Source organism: Macrobrachium nipponense, chromosome 8 (genome assembly GCF_015104395.2).
Source record: "Macrobrachium nipponense isolate FS-2020 chromosome 8, ASM1510439v2, whole genome shotgun sequence".
Lineage (NCBI taxonomy): Eukaryota > Metazoa > Arthropoda > Malacostraca > Decapoda > Palaemonidae > Macrobrachium > Macrobrachium nipponense.
The window spans coordinates 1,654,681-1,665,696 of NC_087203.1; positions in this window are offsets into that span (position 1 = coordinate 1,654,681).

Sequence of the window (11,016 nt, forward strand, 5' to 3'; positions counted from 1 at the left end):
GCATGTTTTGGCATTTTTCGAGGACAGGTAGCTGGGTGCTGGTCAGCCAAAGCAAAATCAGGCGGCGGCCGCATCATTTGATGTTGCGGCCTCCTTTGTCTCAACCGGGGGATGCCAGATACCCACCCAACGTTGCTGCCGCAAGTGGACCTCCTCGGGCCCCCCTGACATCGCTGCCTGTGGGCCTCCTCAACCCCCCCAAGGCCGCCGTCGCTCCTGGGCCTCACTCGGCCTGCCCGACATCGCTGCCACACCTGTGAACCAACTCGCCCTTCTGACACCGTCGTCTACATGTAGTCCTCCTGGGCCCTACGACACCGCTGCCGCACCTGTGGGCCTCCTCTGCCTGCTGACGCCACTACCCGTGGGCTTCCTCAACCTGCCGATGTCCCTGCCTCACCTGTGGTTCTGCGCTGCCCGCCGGACACCGCTACTGCACTGGGGACTTCCTCCGCCATACCTGGGGGTCCCCACTGCCCGTCCAACACTGCCACCGCACACAACGCAGCTCCCTCCGCAGTCTTGGTTGCCCGCAGTCAACAGTAGAGTCCCCAAGGCAACCGCCAGGGGAAGCATCCTGTCAGCTAGCAATGCTGAAGGACTCAACATTCAATGACGCCCCAAAACAAGTATCACAAATACACGAGATCGCCCTCTGCCTCCAGGATATTTTTCATCCAATAATCATTCCATAATCATTGTCTTGGTGGGGGGGGGGAAGAGTATTTGTAAGGACAATGCTTTTTCTATACTTTTATTGCATCTCTTCATCAAGCCGCGTTGTTTCTTTACCCATTCTGTAGAGCATTTTACGCCCTATCTTTTGATGTACATATGTCAGGAATCCATTCCCTCTATGTAAAATTATTTGTGTGTTTTTGTCTGTGAGGAAACACATTCACAGCAGGGGCCCTGTCCCTTTTGCTTAAGTTTGTCTGTGCTTGCATGACGGACACTACCCTTCCATCCGCACCTGTCTATGTCAACCAAGTTCATCTGTAATAAATTATCAGTACCCAGCTACCTGTCTTACTCTCTGGTCCTAACACACACACACACACACACACACACACACACACACACATATATATAATATATATATATATATATATAATATATATATATATATATATAGATATATTTATATATATAATATATTATATATATATTAATATATATATGCTGATTTCATACAGTTTTGAATATGCCTTTCCGTGAAACTGTTATAAGTGATACTGTGTGTATGTGCGACAGCGCAAGTCAATCCCCAAAGATGTTACAAGTTGGCATGGCTTGGGCAGTTGAAAAGAGTGCCACGCATCTCTATATCCTTTCTTGATTGGCTCTTGTGTCTAAGGAGTCAGAATAGCCAATCAGCTTCTTGCATAACGATGCTGTGTGAATGGAGCAATTGAAACAGAGTCAAAATCCTTCATATCCCGAACCCACAAATGAGTGAGATCAGGTCATATAATTTTGGTGTCAGGTGTAGGGTCTTGCGAGTCTTGTGGGGTACTATGAGGTCCTGTGAAGTCTTACGAGTTCTTATGAGGTCTTGTGGTATCAAATCAACGCTATTGCTAAATCATTTTAGCTGACAAATAGTAATATGAAGTGAAATAAACATGGAAACGAGAGAGGAATTTTGGACGACGACGCGACAAGGGAAATAGTGAAATGAATGAACTGGCTGAAAACAGTTATGGCTAAAGCAGTTGGCAGAAAAGTGGTGAACAGTGCTACCAAAGAGAAAAATAAATCAAGTGGCCCTACGATTTTGAAATGCACAGTGTTAATGCTAACCAGAGAGAAAGTGTACAATCACACCTACGATTTCGAAATGCCCAGTGCTAACCTAAAAGAGCGTGTACAATCACATCATACGATTTTGAAATGCACAGTGCTAGCCAGAAAGACAGTGTACAATCAAACCATATGATTTTGAAACGCACAGTGCTTACCAAAATGACAGTGTACAATCACACACCTTAGGATTTTGAAAAAATGCAGTGCTAACCAAACAGACAGAGTGTGATCGCAGAAATAGTTAATAAATTACCACTGTTAGACAGTTTCGCAGCCAAATTCGGTGATGAACGGGCGAGAGAGAGAATTCGAATCGGCGGAAGTATTAGCAAAATATTAGAAAAATCTGTTTGAGACAAAGACTAGTGCGGGAGAATTCAAAACCGACGGTTACAGTGCTGCAGCTGCCATGGTGGTGGCACCCAAACAACTGCCCCCCTCCCCCCTGACTTGTGTAGCAGACCAAGTAGAGGAGTAACAAACGTGTTTTGAACGGAGATATGGCATTGGTGAGCAGTCCAGCCCCATCAGGAAGGACGGCAGTAGCAGGTGGCATGGAGGTAACACTGAGACTGTACCACTGGTTATCCCCAGGGCCATGTGGGACTGTTATGCAGTGCCCGGGAACAAGGGACGCCTTGTTGTCATGTTGTGAGGGAAGGGATACCACTCCCCACCCCTGAGAGGTAGGGGAGTAGAGAACAACCTGTCAACCCGCGAGTCAAGAATGCTGGGACAGAGAGAGGTCAACCAGAGGTGTGGCAGGATCAGAAGCTTAAAAAACAAGCTGGCAAAATCCCCCCCACATAAACTTAACCAATCCAGCTGCCAAACTCACCCTCAGTCACACTTTCCTCTTTACACTACTGAATACATGCAGGACAATTGACCTACACAAACCCAAAAACGAAAAACTCTCAAAACACATGTACTTACCAACCACTTCTTGACATACTCAGGGCAAGGAGCTGTACTGTCCACTGGATACGGCTGTCATAACACACAACCAACAACAAGGACAACAACCAAGAACCACAACCAACAACAAGGACAACAACCAAGAACCACAACCCCACAACCAAGGACCACAACCCCACAACTCAACAACAACCAAAAACCACAACCTAATAAAACAACACCCAAGGACCACAACAACACAACAACAACCAAGGAACACAACCACAACTCAACAACACAGCAAACAACCAAGGAACACAACCACAATCTAACAACAAACAAGGAATACAACCAAAACAAAAGATCATCGCACAAACAATCACTAACACAAAAAAACCAACAACACAACAAGCCAACACACAGAACTCTAACAGCTATCTCCAGCTGCACCAGCAGATAACCCAGAACTCACCAACAGCCAATTTAATCGTTAACCATCCAACCACCAATTACCCTCTCTCTGTCTCTCTGTCTCTCTCTCTCTCTAGGACGTTGTCAAATGGAACTCCATAACTCCTCCATAGAGACTCTCCCCCTTGACCCGTTGGAAGGGGGAAGTCCACTCCTCTTCTGATCATGACCTATTGAAGAGTAGAGGGATGGTATTAAAAGGTGAATAGTGCAGAAGTTACCTTACCTACCTCGGCCTGTGAAGGAAGTCATGATACCTGCCTAAGGTATGGATAGGATGACGCTATGTTAGAATAAGAAATAGCTGAAAGACGTCAGACGACAGCCAGCAACCAGTGAGAGAATCCAGGCATGATGTGAAGAAGATACAAGCAAACTAATAGCATCAGTGGCGAACCGCCAGCAGCACTGCTGGTACTAATAATACAAATTGCATAGAAAATGGGAACATCTCAACTGTATGGCAGAGAGAGAGGGACAGTACAGGATAGTGTCTTGGGACACTATTGGGATGTGATGAGGGGATACCCTTCACACCCCTGGAGGTGGGAGACCTCGCCTTGCCTAGAAGCCGTCTCCCTACCTACTGTCGTGATTGCTAAAAATTGTCACTGATAGTAATATTAGCATTAGTTCCACTGCACACTGAACAAGTTGTGTAGCCTTTAGTAGTGTGATCAGTAGCATGTTGTGTTAGGGAGATGCAGATAGGGAATTTGTATAAAGTAACATTTGAAAAAAATATGTATATAAAAAATAAGAGAAAAAAAGGATGGTTCTCTTAGGCCGTGTTCTGATCACATTTAGAGTATCATGAATGAGAATGCATCCCATTTGTCCCCATCGAAGAATTGTAATTAATATTTAAAGACAGAATTATTAATGTAAATTCATTAGTGTTTGTTTGAGTAAAGTAGCAAGACTGATATATTTGTTGAAATAGTCAGATTTTCATTGGGGAAAGAGAAGTAATTTTTACATTTGATGAAGTGAGAACAAATTGTATTCTATCCCTGATATAGAGATGCCCTTAAGAATGTTAATTTCGACAAGATCGTAGGATCAAGCAACTATAAGAGTTTGCCATTGTGGGGATTGATCATATCATAAAAAAAGAGGAATAAGAGTAGCCGACGCTCTTCCCAAGAGTACTGTAAGGCACGAGCCAGAAAGAGAGAGAGGAACTGCGATGTATACAATTAAATATTTCAGTTACACCTGAGGGTGAGTTGCACAGAAAACAGAGGCAAGTGTATTTAATATTACTTTTGAAAAGAATGATGTGTGAAGTGTATCTTTTTATCCAATATTATCTTATGCATCTTTATTACAGATGGGCTCTATTCCATGATATTAGAGACGGAATTCTCTATCCTGACTGATACAATGAAACGATTGACATTCTGGGTCTGGGAGTGAATTCTTAGCCAGGAGGGTAGAATGATAACTTACTAGTTTTCTTTGTGGGCAGATTTGGGTTTTTATCACTATGACTTATTAATCATTTTGTTCTATTTTATATTCATCTGCTTTGGGTAATAAATAGTATTTTTTTGTATTTACATGATCTTAATAGCCTAATGACATGTTTGCTGACAGAGGGCACCATTGACAACAGGTAAGGGTTTCCAATTTGTGTAGTTTTGATAAAAGGGTGTAAGAGTGGTGGCAGGCGGTTTAAGAAGCTTTTTATATATTTTATAAGCTGTAGGTATGCTAACGAAGAGACTGGTGATTAGTTAGACAGATATTTTTTTGGTAGGAAAAGGGGTTATAATCATGTCACAGGCAACTCTGGGCTCTTTTTGCTGATTCAATGTGTTGGGTATTGAGAGCGTTGTGCATCTCTCTGGCTCAGTCAATGTCGGCCATTTTGTGATTCATGAAAACCAGTGTTTTAAAACAGGAAGGGAAAAGTTTAATTTTTGACGTATTAAAGTGTTTCACGAGTGTGGTAAACAGGCTATGCATATTTGCGGTGCGTATACGAATTTGGTTTCCAGTCATATGAAGATGTGAGTGTATTTTCAGGTTTTCTTTCCTATTTTCTCCTTTTTATCTTTCATTTTTTTTTTTTTTTTTTGTGGCGAATTTACTCAAGGGGCGTTTTTGTTTTAATGTCTCTCGAAATTCGACGGACATGGTAATGTTGTGAGCGGGAGTTCTTGTTGCGAGTCACGCCCTGAGAGAGAGAGAGAGAGAGAGAGAGAGAGAGAGAGAGAGAGAGAGAGAGAGGTGAGAGTTGGTGTGTGTGAGTTTGGTGTCTCCGGGTTGGATCGCTTAGTAAGCATTTTGCATTTTTTTCTTTTTCTATCCCCTCCCTAATTTTTGTTGTTGTTGTTGCTTTCGTGGGATGATATGCTGGGCGAGGGGCATGTTTGCTTTTTGTTGTCCATTATTGGGGGAAAATTTGTATTAATTTTTCTGGATTGGGTTTTGTGTATATAAATACATTGATGTTATTGAGATCGGGGAATCTTATAGAACAAAAGAGCTTTTGGAAAGAGAGAAAGATGGCGGATACTAAGAGTACCACAACGCTGCTACATCACGTAACGAACGTGAGTGCGGACGTGAGTCCTTTTAGAGGGATGGTAGATGGCGTTTTATCACAACCTGTGCAAATTTTTATTGAAGGGGTGAATAATTATTTAGCTGGAAAGAATATAACAGATGATATAGAGGCATTTAGAGAGGTGAAAGCTATGCTAGATTTCAATAGAGGAGATCTCTCCCACCGTTGCAGGAGTTTCCAGTTTACAAAATGTCGTACCTGGACGGATTTACAAGCATTTTTGAAAACAGCTTATGGCTCAAAGGAACACAGAGATATGGTGAGGGACCTTCGGGGTCTTTATAAACTACAGAAGGGCACTAATAACCTCGTAGAACATAGTTCAAAACTTTTTGATGCAGTGGCGGATTGGGTAGGAAAATTGAAAACATCTAAATGGGTTACAGGGAGTAATGTCTCTCTTGAGAACATTCATAAACTGATCTATTTTTCCCTGCTCTTGCACGATGTACCGGATGCGATAGTGAATAGCTTTGATGAAAAGATTGAACCTACTTCAGACGAAGAATTACTTTATGCCCAAATTGAAAAACATATGTCTAAATGTCCCACTATAGATAGTACAATTTTTAATGGGACAGGCCCGAGGGATAGAGTGCAAAGAGACTCAGAATTTTCTCCTCCCCATCTGTGTGCAAAAGTTGAATATAACAAAAGATCGATCGATCAAAAGCAACAGCAGTTGCGCTGTTTCAACTGCAATAAACCAGGGCATCCAAAGAAATTGTGTAGAGTTAAATATTGTGGAATGTGTAAGAGTACCGATCATTATTGGCAGTCTTGTCCATCTCAGATATGGAGAGGTGCGAAGCCTACACCTCAAGGTTCTGGTAATTATATTGTGAGAACGTCCCAGGCAGGTCAAACCAGAGGGCAAAGGAATCTGCAAAATTTTTGGAAGCCCAATCAACAAAAAGGGTACAGGTGATTGGTAAATGCCATTGTGGTCTCGTGGGGGACGCCCCAGAGCCCAGGCCTATAGTCTATGGAACAGTAGGGGATGTGGATATCCCGATTTTATAGACTCGGGTGCGTCTATAAATTTAATGGGCTATAATTTGTATCAATCCATGTTTTCCAATTACCCTTTGCAACCCCCAACGGATATGGTGTGTGATGTGCAAGCCCACGGATTAAATACCCTGGGTTGTGTTCAAATACAGTTTACTCTCGGTGACAGAGTACTAACAGAACCATTTTTGGTAATGAAAGGAATTGCGTTGGGCAACAGACTTTTGCTGGGTCATCCTGCTTGTAGAAGACACAAGATTTTGATCCATGCGGGTGTTAATGGGATAACAGTCGGAATACCTGGTGTTTTTCTGCCTTATGAGGACGTGATTAGAATGGAGGACATGGAGGTTATTGAAAAAGGAGATGTGCTCGGTGATATTAATGGCGGTGATATGAGTGTTATGGAGAAAGGTAATATTAAAACCCACGTTGCTGATATGGGAAATGATTACGGGGGTTCTATCAGAGTTCACGGTGATAACAATGGTGGTGATGATACTTTGGATGGTGAAGTTGATACTAATATTGATGTTATTTCTGATACTAACAATGCTGGGGATGATACTGAGGGTGGTAATGTGTATGAAGCGGTGGAAAGGGGAGGTACTAACCACAAATATAGAGGTGTTTTATCCGAAGATATTATGTTACTACCTGGTTCGAAGACTATGGTAAAAAGTTAAATTGAAGGAAATGAGAAAACCCAAAGATGTGTGTGTTATTGAAAATAGCGAGAAGCTTAGAGGTGTTGTTAGCACAGCATCAGTGAACAGTGTATCCAAGGATGGGTTTACTTGGTTAGAACTACTAAACTGTAATGATACAGTTAGGAGATACCAGAAGAATACATATATATTTGATTTCCAAGATTGGAGTTGTGATAGTGGTTCAGTGGCTATCGTAGAGGGGAAACCTGAGTTTTCGGAGGTAGAAATACAATCAAGGAAATGAATATTTAGAGAACATTTAGATAATGCGGATTATGCGAACACGTTGAAGCAATAAGCGAGCTCTTGGCAGAATTTGGCTATACGGTAGCCTTACAAGGTGATAAATTGGGGTTGACCAATGTGTTAGAGCATAAGGTAAATTTGGAGAGTGGCACAAAACCTATTTATATTCCTGCATATCGCATACCTTTCAAAATCAGAGAACAGGTAGAGAAAGAGGTTAATAGATGGGAAGAAGAAGGAATCATTAGACCTAGCGTCTCCTTACAACTTTCCCTTGTTAGTGGTGCCTAAGAAAGACGGTTCTGTCCGTGTATGCGTTGATTTTAGACGTTTAAATGAAAAGACGATTCCTGACCGCTATCCAGTCGCGTGCATACCAGATCTTTTTGTTGAAATAGGAGGACATAATATTTATAGCTCAATTGATTTGGCGTGGGGTTTTTTACAGGTCCCTCTTAGTGAAAGTAGCAAGGAATATACCGCTTTTTCAGTGCCCAAGGGACACTATGAATTTACGTGAATGCCTTGCGGTTTATTGGGCCTTCCGATGACCTTTACCAGGTTGGTGAACACAGTTTTGCTCGGGTTATTGGGCAAAAATGATTTTGTGTATATGGATGACATCCTGGTTGCAATAGACGCGATTGCACAACACCTGGGAGTGCTTACAGAAGTACTTAGGAGGCTTAGATTAGCGGGGTTGAAAATTAAGCTAGCCAAGTGTTCGTTCTTGAAAAAGCAGATCACATATCTAGGCCACGTCATATCTAAGGAAGGGGTTAGAGTAGATGACGATAAAGTCAAAGCAATAGCGAATTTTCGCACCCCCAGATCAAAGAAAGAGATTAAGCCATTCCTGGGTATTGCCGGTTTCTTCAGGAGGTTTGTGAAAGGGTTCTCAAATATAGCAGCTCCCCTAACTGATGTATTGCGGGAAAACGTTCAATTTCAAAGGAAGGAACCCCAGGCGGAGAGTTTTCAAAAGCTCAAGGACGCGCTAATGAATCTCCCTGTTTTGAAGTTTCCAGATTTTAGCGAACCTTTTACATTAGTGACTGATGCAAGCCAGGAAGGTATAGGCGCTTGCCTTATGCAAAAGTTTGATGGGAAATTCCATCCCATAGCTTTTCATAGCAGGAAGTTCTGGACAAAGGGCAGCAACGAGAGATCCATGGCGACCATAGATAAAGAAACCTTTGCAATAGTGTCGAGCTTAGTTCATTTTAAAATGTTACCGATGGGGAATAAAGTAGAAGTTCTTACAGACCACAAGCCATTATTAGATCTTTTTAATAAACCCGATTTGTTGCCTAAAAAAGCTCGATGGTTTTTAACTATCAGAGATTTTGATGCAAAGCTCAAATATATAGAGGGGAAATTTAACGTAGTTGCGGATGCTCTCAGTAGGAGTTTTCAAGACACGGAAGGATTCCAAGTCGCGCAAGTCACTAGCGAGGCCATACAATGGGATATACCTCTCATAGAGCAAAGGCAAGATGAAGACGAGATTCTAGCAGATGCAAAAGCGTTTCTAAGAGGGGAATTAGTTAGGAAACATTATAAGTTGCCTTTTTCGGGTTTGGAGTTAGAAGGTAATCTATTGGTTAGGAAAATTAAATATAAGTTGAGAACCAGTGAAAGTAAAGGAGATCGTAATTCCAAAAGTCCTAATTCCAGTGGTTTTGGATATAGTTTATTGCAGGTTCGGTAGTCCACACTTGGGAATAGAAAAAACGTATGATGAGGTTCGTGCTAAATACATTTGGAAAAACATGGGGAAAGATGTGGAAAAATTTGGAAGGAATTGTACGGTGTGCAACGCATGTAAGCCTGCAAGGATAACTTCATGCAAATTAGGATCGTATCCTATACAGAGTAGACCTTTTCAGAGAATACATATGGATATCCTGGGGAATTTTGGTGAGTCTAGGTATGCGAACAAGTACTTGTTAGTGATAATAGATGAACTTACAAGGATAGTAGAAATTTTCCCACTTAAGCATAAAACGGCTGAAGAAGTAGCCATAGCGTTTTTTAATGGTATCATTTGCAGATATGGCTCACCCGAAGTTCTATTAACTGACAATGGTAGAGAATTTGTGAAAAAAACTTTGGATTGTTTAGCTGAAGTCATGGGGATACAGAGAGTAACAATTATACCATACAGACCCGAGGCTAATAGGTTGTGCGACCGAGCAAACAGGAAAGTGCTCAAGGCTCTCAGGAAAACTGTAGGTGGTAATGATAAGAATTGGGACAGATATGTTAATGTTGTTAGACATAGTATTAACACCATGGTTAGTGATTCCATTAAAATGTCCCCATTTGAGGTTTTATTTGGTTGTCCAGCATGAGGCACATTTGATTTGCTAACTATACCTCATCATGGGGAGGATACGATCGAGGCATTGGTATCCACAGCGAAAGAGAGACATGCTTGTCTCAGCCGTAATCTCGAATCCACAACCAGAGATATGGTACAGAAGAGTAATAGTAAAACATCTGATCCCAAGATCAATGTCGGAGACAAGGTATTTTTAAAACTTAAAGTGAGAAATGAACTAAATTACAAATTAGGCCCGAAGTTTGAAGGACCTTTTAAAGTCATTGAAGAGAAAATTGGAAACAGATTTGTAGTCTTAGAGGAAAAAACAGGTCAGTCGAGGTTAACACATCTCGAAATTGAAAAGAATTGGTTGTGGTGATTAATATATTGTCGCGCAATTGCATTTTTCTTTTTTTTCTTACTGTCTGTTTTTTTTGCAATTTGGTGGCGGAAGGCTTTTATTTTTTTTTTATTTTTTATTTCCTTCTACTGTTTTTCTTCTTATTATGCGCAAATCTGCAGCGTTTTGGCGTAAGATTTCGGGGTTAATATTTTATGTGGGAAGTTGTTGAAATAACAGCAAATTTTTGTTTTAGCTGAGAAACGTGATGATAAACATTGGGGCTGAATTTCTGTGGTTTCACGAGCCAAATAGGTGACATTGGGGTTTTATATAATTCGGGTAATGTTATGGGGAGTTATGATTTAAGGACAATTTTTTTTGGGGGGGGGATGATTTTGTGTGTGTGTGTGTGTGTGTGGTTATGAGTTTTGGAGTTGATTACTCGGAGATTATTATGGAATTGTGAGTTTACCGTAGTTTTTTTATCCTGAATAGGTGATAAGTTTTTATATAATTGGGCAGCATCGTTTGGGAGAGTTATGTCTTTGAGTCAATTTTTGAGCATCTTAGTCATATCCTGGAGATAATTTTGTGAAATGTGCTGATGTGGTTTCAGTATAGAAATTTTTTT